The sequence below is a fragment of the Pithys albifrons genome, chromosome 3 (assembly GCF_047495875.1).
Source record: "Pithys albifrons albifrons isolate INPA30051 chromosome 3, PitAlb_v1, whole genome shotgun sequence".
NCBI lineage: Eukaryota > Metazoa > Chordata > Aves > Passeriformes > Thamnophilidae > Pithys > Pithys albifrons.
In genome coordinates, this window is record NC_092460.1 from 80,185,674 (window position 1) to 80,194,566 (window position 8,893).

The following is an 8,893-nucleotide window of genomic DNA, read 5'->3' on the forward strand; positions in this document are numbered from 1 at the left end:
CATACCATGACTAAATTAGTGTCCAAGTATGCGGATTTCATGAAAAGGTACCATCAAAAAAAAAAAGTTAGAAGGCATAAGCTGAATCCTATGTTAAACAGCTGGATGAATTACAGAATCACAGAATCAGAGAGTTTGCAGAGTTGGAAGGGACTCAGAAGGATCACCAAAGTCCAACTCCTGGCCCTGCACAGGACCATCCCTAAGAGTCACACCATGTATCTGAGAGTATGCTCCAAATGTTTCTTGAACTTCAGGTTTGGTGCTCTGACCACTTCCCTGGGAGCCTGTTCCAGTGCCCAACCACTGTCTGGGTGAAGAACTTTTTCCAATAAATTCTTAGGTCTGCTAAGCCCAGAGCTAGAATTCTTGCATAGGAAGTGAAAGAGAAGAAATTAAATACAGAACTGAAGGTTGCATTTGTTTGGGCCACTTTTGCAGTACATACCTATTAAATATTTTTATATAAATTTATTATAAAGGTACATATTTAGTGGTGGATGTGGCAGTGTTAGGTCTACTGTTGAACTCGTTGATTTCAAAGGTCTTTTCCAACGTAAAATATTCTATGATTCCATAAATATTTCTTTATAAGCATTTGAAATTATTTTCAGCCACTGGCAATCAAAGACTTTTCGGGGCATGAACATGAAACACATGGGAATGTGTGCCATTCTGTGACACAGAACATGATACCTTGTATGACACCCCCCCCCCCCCCGTTGAAGCTGATGCTTAAAATGTTCCTTGATGTTCGTAAGAGCTGCAGTTCTTTTATTTTCATTGTTACGATGAAGTAATGATAGTGACCTGCAGAACCTCACTACTGCATATTTAAGTAGGCAGTAACATTAATTCAGGCATAAGAAAATTATTGTCTCTCCACATCTTTCAGGAAAAAGAAAGAACAAATCAACACTGGGGTGTTGATCCCTCCTCTTCTCATGAAAGGACATCTTTAGATGATCTTTGCACCTCCTGCTGCATCAGAGCATATCCAGGAGTATACAGTATATAGATCTCTTTTGCTATGCTTGCTGTCATGACATATCAACACTCAGTAGCTGGTGCATTTATCACCAGCAATCTTGCATCTTCTGATTACTTTAATAAATTGCAGTATTTGTAAATCTAGATCGTGCAAAATCCTTACCGAATGTGATCAGACCTACAGTACTGGATTGGTAAACTGAGTATTTGTGTGTCTGTGCTCATACAAGGTTCTTCTTTTGAACTCAACCAGAGTTATAGTGCTAAATTGGCAATAATCAGAAATTAAGCTGTACGACATCCCTATGATCTCTGGGGACCAGCTGGAATGCAAGGGAGTTTTTATTTTCTGCTGAATTCCTATACCTTTAATGCAACACTCTGCTACTTGATCAATGCCATATGTTTTAAAAAAAGGTTTTCTTTTTGCACATTAATATCCTTGTCATCAGGCTCTGAAATTATCCACTTTATGCTCATTGGATGTGACTACAGGGTCTTCATAGACTGTGAAGGAATGACCCTTGTTTCCAAGGCCAGCTGGTGTGGATGTGCCCTCATTCTTACTGCTCAAAGCTAATAGCTCTTGCAGAAGGCTGACTTCAGCCATGCCCACCATGGACCCAGAAGAAAACTAGCCTCTATTAGGAGGAAGCTAATTCACTCCAGAGCAGAGATCATGAGTATTGCAGTAAAAACACAGCATGGATGACCAGGAAGCTAGTAGTTAAAAGCAAAAGAGATATAAAAGAGAAATGACAGAATGGAGGCATTCACTGAATTTTTATATGAATGAACACCTTCAAGAAGTGAGAATGTGAGGACCTCCTCAGATTCTCCTAGTTCTTTCTTTAGATCAGTCACCCAATGTTTTGGGGCAAGTATCTTCCTCAAAAGGGGAAAAGCAGCAAATACAGCCCCAAATCTCAAGCATCAGTCATTAGAATAATGTATATTATGGGGTGACATTTTGGATTTTCTGCAAGACTTAGTCCAGGATTTGCACACTCAGTGCTTGAGAAACTTTTAAATGGTATGTCCGTTGCATAAAAAGGCACCTGCCTGATCAGGTATGAGCATTTTTAAAGAGAAAGACAGGAGCTGTAATGTTCAGTGATGCAAAAGAACCTGCATGGACTTCGCCCAAGGCAACATCTTTGACCTAGATTTGTTGCCTTTGGTTTTTAAACAAATTAAAATTTAATATTCATCATCTTTTGCATGCTGAGCTGTTAGCTGAGAACAGTATCACCTATAAATAACTTCAAATAAATAAGCACAACCAGATAGAAAAAAACTGGTCAAAATGGAAATGGGATGTGTTTGAACTGCAGAAATAAATAAAATGTAGTACCTACCTAGTAGCTCTGCTTCAGAAATGTAATAGTTTGCAATGACAGATGCTATGACAGAACTGAGCTGACAATTTTCTGTCAGGGAGATATTAGTCTGTTTTAAATTATTCCAGACTAATAAGCACATTAGTATTGTATTGCTCATTTATCTATGTCTACAGGTTAACAGAAAAAGGAAAGGAAAAACAAAATAAAAGGTGAAGAAAAAATACTCATACAAGTCATTCCATTTGGCCATAAGAATACTGTCTCCTGTCCCTTTTTACTTTAGAAAATAATTCTTATAGCCAGTAATTTAAAAGGCAGCCTCCTTTGTCTTACATTGGCACCATACCTTTGTAGCTTTGAGGTAAAAAAAGTAAACAGCTGTGGCAAATGAATCAAACCAACCAGCGTGGTAGCTCCTCATGGGGAAGAAATGGATTGTGGCAAGGCATCTGTAGAAGTTCCCTAAGGCATTGCGATACAGTAGCTTAAAAAAATGATATACAGTTTTGCAGCCTTCAAGTGATCACTTAGATGATCACTTAGGTTAACAGAAAGATCATTCTTTGTAAGGGAATACAAATGGCAACGAAAAAGTATTGGTGCTTCAGCACAAACACATTCAAATTGCATTTGCTCACCCCCCTCAGAGAAGAGAGAAAACCTTTTAGCACTCTTGAGAGACGAATAGCACTGTCTAGAGCCAAGTCTTTCAGAGATGGGGGCAATGTGTGAACCATCCCTCAGCAGTGCATCCAGTGCTCCTGATCCCCACCCTCTGCCATGCCCATTGCTGTGGGGCTGAGCAGGCTGCCAGCCCTGCTGTTCCTTTGTGCTAGTGAAGATGATGGGTTTATGATGCAAATGAAGGTCTGCTGAAAAACGCTGCACCTATCTTGCTCCTGACCTCCTGCACCACTCTTCTCTCCTCTGAGACCTCGGATCATCTTGATGGAAAAGGTATTCACTTTTACTATGGCTGCTCTTGGTGACTGTGACAAGGCACCTGCTTCTCCGTAGACATCTCCTGTCTGACTCAGTATAGCTCAAGGAGATTAGTGGAATCAAAGAAAAAGAAGATTGAGCGCCTACTTCCACTAAGGCCCCAGCATTTCTGAAGGATAGCAACTGCAGAATTACTCAGCTTGGTCAGTCAGAAATGTTCTCTTCCCTTTCCCCATAAAAAATCTCCATGGGCTTGGGGGCTGGAATTTGCCCTAAGCAGAAAACCCTGGCAGTCATGCAGATTGAAGGGAACAATCTAGTTTTTTTGCCCTTGCTGTGGTTTATCCTATTGACACCATAGAAACACCGTATTTTGTGTTTTTGACAGAAGTGCTTTGCTGTATCTGCAAGAAGCATTGCCATCAGCAGGAGCCATAACCCTATGCTGCCTGGAAAGGCTGGTGCAGTGCAACACCCAGTACTGCCAGGGTATGCGGCAGAGGTTTAGCCACTCTGCAAAGGGCTTTTGCTGGTGATCCCTCAGTACATTAAGGTTCTCTTACGCTAGAAGAATCTTGGAATAATACCACTACGGTGGACTTTTACATGAGAACATTCTTGGAGCAACAGTGTATACCCATAAAAGTGAGATAAACTGCTGCTTCTAAGCTCTAGTATTAGCATAAATGATAGCTGAAATGTAGCAAATTTTATCTTTAAGAGAGCAGACTGTAGACTATGTAATGTTCCAAAAAGACTAGATATCCCTGATGAATTTATATTAACTTGCTTATTGACAGCTAGAGCTTTTTTTGCTACTTAAGAATGTGTCTTTTCAACGAACAATTTCCCGTAACAGACTGAAGTTACTGATGAACTGCATTGTAAAAATAAACACTGAAAGTAGAAAAAACTATACATGAAAAATGGGTGAAGAAAGAAATCAGGACAATGTTTAGTTCATAGTCGCAATACTTTGTCTCAGTGACAATGATGTGCTGTCCTGAGAGCACATAAGAAGCACATGCTAAATGGAGCAATGCACACAAGACATTTTTCATGTGTTTTTCAGAGTATTGCCTATGTGGAAGGAGAAGGAAACATTAAAAGACCTTCAGCTAAGAAAGAAATTACTGATAATTATCTCGTATTGTCACCAAAACCCATATGTAAATATCCAGTAACAAGTTTATGGATCCTGAGGTTAGAATCTGTTCAGTTTCAGAAGCTGAGTGTGAAGGAGATCTAATCTTGTGTTCAGCTATTCCAGAGCCAATTCCAATTAAATTACTAGATCTGTTGAACACATACTATCAAAACTATGAAAGCTTTGTTGAAGTCATAGGGTTGCTGTTTTCTTAATGAGCACAATTAGCACTAGAAGCAAATGGAATTTCAGGACTCTCCATCTTAACTGATCAATTAGATCTGCTTTTGGTATGCAAAACTGAACTGAGATTTCTCCACTGGAGTAACTGTATGAAATTGTGAGAGCTCATTAAGCAAGAGTTAGACTAGTTTATTGCCTTTCTGTTCTTACATTTTTATGTCACTGAATATTTATCTCTAATATAAAGCAAGAGACATGCCTGTTTCCTACATAACATATATTAGTTAGTATATATATTACATATAAGTTCAAATCTTGATTCATCTTTCTTAATTTGAGTAAAGAGTCTTTCTTGAAAGACAAACATAAATCTTACTTTACAATGTCCTTCCTGAGCCAGTGATTGTTAGGAATGTGTCAAGATGGAATTACTTTTGCCCATAAGGAATCTCATCTTTTAATCCTTTTAGGTTGACATTAATATTTGGTTTAGATGCCAGAATCAAAAGAATAGATTTTCTCCTCCAGCAGGGCCAAAAGCTTGACAGCCTGACAGTGGCTTGAGGGTAGAGCAGGTCAGGTATGCTCTAGTGGAACCATAGACCTTGATGTTTCAAAAGCTACTCTGCTGAACACAGTATATTTATTTTAAAATACCTCATATTTTAATTTTCACTGTATTCAAGATTAGTTCCAAGGGACGCCCATCTGTGACTTGGCAAGTCCATCCCAGGGCAGACTTCTGCAGCTGGCTGCTAAATGGTAGCACAGAGTCCCACAGTTTTACCAGACTCCAGGTTCTGACAGCTTTGGGTTTGTGGGCAGGCTGACTTATTTTTTGCCTTTTATATTGAGTTATTGTCATTTAAGGTACATGGTAATGTAGTGAGCTACAAGTATTGTCTTCTTTAACTCACGTTTCAGTCCCTGAACTCAAGCTCTGATTAAACAGAGATCACTGTAAGGTGTATAGCAGAGAGCACAAACAATTAAAGTTCTCCAGCTGAAAAGAAAAACAAAGATGGAGAACAGAATGAAAGAAGATGACAAAGGAAAATAAAATAAATGGAAAGGAAAATAAGAAATTTTAAGAATTCTTAAGTAGTAATATTGTTATTGACAGTAAACAAATATTCTTCTATAATTGGAGATTGATGCATTCAAAGGAGAAATAGGTAAAATTCTGGTGTGTTTTCATTTGTCAGACTACATTCTGGCAGATACAATGTAAACCCACAATTTTGCATTTTTTATATGATTTGTAGTGTTCAAGTCTCTATAGTTGCTTCTGAGTGTAGGTGGTAGGCATAGACATACTTGGAAATTCTGATTTATGCTGCAGAGGTACTTCAGGAGGAAAGTTATCCAAAGCAAAGTTCTCAAACTTCAAAGAATTAATAATTAGTTTATTTCTTTCCTTTTACTTACCAAAAAAAGGTTAAAAAAGTCAAGCCCTGCAGGCAGTGGGACCTTCAGGATCTCAACATACAGTGCTGCCTTGTGCAGGGTGAGGACAGCCAGAAAGAGGCACTGAGAAGGCACAAACTGCTCCTATTCATCTGAAACCAGGCTCTGCTAGACTAAAGACACTGTTAACCCTTTCAACACTCAACACCGAAGGGCAACATTAGGAAAAGGAGGCTGACTCGATGCTTTCTATGCTCAGTTTATCCAAATGGACTTACCATTCAAACAGACATGCATGTTTTGGTTAAAAAAAGTCATGTATTGTCTCAGGGTCACTCGTTCCATCCTCAGCAGCAGTGTGGGGGTCTGTATTAGAGTTGAAGATTCAGTGTTCAATCTACTTTAACCTTGGGAAGCTAAGAAACAGTTACAATTACAGAATTCTATCCCAAAAGACAGAAGTCAAACTTATCCACATCTAAGAAGAATTCTCTTACATCCTTTTTTCTTTTTTCTTGTCAAAAGCCAAACACAAGTTTTCCTTCCTATAAAACAAGAATATCTTATGGAGGAATTAATAGTTAAAAAACTTGGCTACCCCTTAAAGCTTTTCAAAAGGAGTGCTATGCAGACCTCTCAAAACGAATTCCAGCCTTTGGCAGACTTGTCACCAAATTGTTATCAACTACCAGGAGAGAGGATGCCTACAGGGGATCCCTGTCCTTTCACCTTCCAGAGACAGCATCCAACAGTGCCATCCACATATAGGCATATCTTACATCTTAGACAGGTCTACAACAAATGTTCATCCTCAGCTTAATCATACAAGCCTTAAGTTAACCTCATGAATGAAGCTCTAAATTAGGAATAGTTTACTGAGAGGTCACAAAGGCATCTAACAACCTACAAGAGGATATTTTACAGATAAAAAGAGACTCTGTAGAGAAACCCCATATGAAATACAGATACCTGAGCCAGTTTCATGTAGAAACCTCTCATGTTTTGGCAAGAAGACACTGTTACCTGTTGTCTCATGATTTGCATGTAAGTAAGCCAGTTTTAAATCAGAAATTGATGCTGTAATGCTAGTACTCTGGCCACAGGTCTTGCACAGATTGATGAGGAATTTTTAGTTCTGCTAGCTTAGAAAAAGATAGACTATAGCTTCCTTATTTATAAATACTTCCCACAGGGAGAAGGACTGTTCACCTTCAAGTTTTCCAGTGGATAGATTGTGAAAAATGAATGAGACTTACAAACACAATTTAAAAGAATTGATCATCAGAAAAACAAAAGAGGATTTTCCCTTGCTCAGGGGAGAGTTAGCAAATGGAATAAGACACTGAAAGGACTGATAAGAACAGTCAGCAGAAATTGCTTCAACAGAGATGAAGGCAACAATTTATAAGCAAAAATGTGAAGTGCTGACTACAGTTACAGATGGGATACCTTTTTTCTTAAGTTTTTGCATTCTCTAACACTAAAAAACACTAAATAGATTCTTCTAGCTCACACATATATCTATTAAATCAAACTGGAAACACATTTTAAGAATCAGTTCTCTAGTATAAGAGCTAACAGGCTAAAATCTATTTGCTCACTTAAATACTTGTATTGTGTTCAGTAGAAACTATCACATGTATAACCAGCTGCTATTAGATCATTTATTCCAGACTACATGTATTCTGGAGTCATTAGTGACAATCATGAAATTCAACCACAAGTTCTTCTTGAACTGCATGTATCTACCATCTCTTTAAAAATTTAGGTTGGCAAGACCATAATTATCAAAAAAAATTACATTACCATTCTAGCCTGAAGTATTTATTCAAATCTAATCTCTTCAAGATCAAGTTGGTTATGATCATGTTTCTAATTGAGTATTTTGATTTCCTTTCTCAAAGAACAATGGGCTAAATTAATTGTGGACACAAATGAAGATATCTGATGTAAGCTAACGATGGTTAGACAAAAGAATGAGTTCTTGTGGGATAGTTGCATTTTGTTTAAGAAAAAAGAATTACTTTTTAATCACATGAACATAAGGGATAAAATATCCTAAAAAACCAACCAACCAAACGAACAGAAAAAAAAAACAGGAAGAAAAATAAGTTTTCTGTTCACCTAAAAATTACCTACCACCCTGAGTAATAATGCTTCCACTAGCACTTCTATTAAGTGCTCTAAACTGAGAATTATGTAACTCTGGCAGGGCTGATTTCTGCTTGAAGAAAAACTCCACAAACATTTTAGACAGAATAATTTTATATTCTATTTTTCAGTAAGCAATTGTGATGCACAACTAAAGCTACAGTGCACAAGGACAGAAATGTTTGATCTCTTCGTTGAGAAAGGCTGGGACATCCAGGCATGTGGAGCTTGGCACTCCAGGTGACACTACGTAGAGAATGTGACACCAGTAGGAGACAGAGCACTGGCTCTCTGTGTTGTCATTTTGAAAATGCCAGGGAGTCTTTGTCCCAACTTCTGCTGCCTGAAAAACAAAAACCGATTCTGCCAGAGAGAACAGGTAGCCTGGATTTCAGGGGTTAAATGCAGTACATGGTTAAACAGCTTTCCTCCTGATTGTTTGGTGAACCTCCGGCTCTCAACAGGAGTCAGTGTTTCTACTCTCAACAGGGGTCAGTGTTTCTATGGCAGAGATGCCCAGGTGTCCTGGAGTGTCTCAGTCTGTGTCTTTTTCATTGTTTCTTATTCACTACAACACAGAGCCAGCTTTTGAAATTTTGACATCTGCCAAGGATAGATGCTAAATGACTCAATAAAATACAAAACTGTAGTGGAAAAATAACAGTTTCTGAGGCACAGACAGTGCATGTAGGATACTGTAAAGTTTTAGTGATTTACATCATCTGCTCAT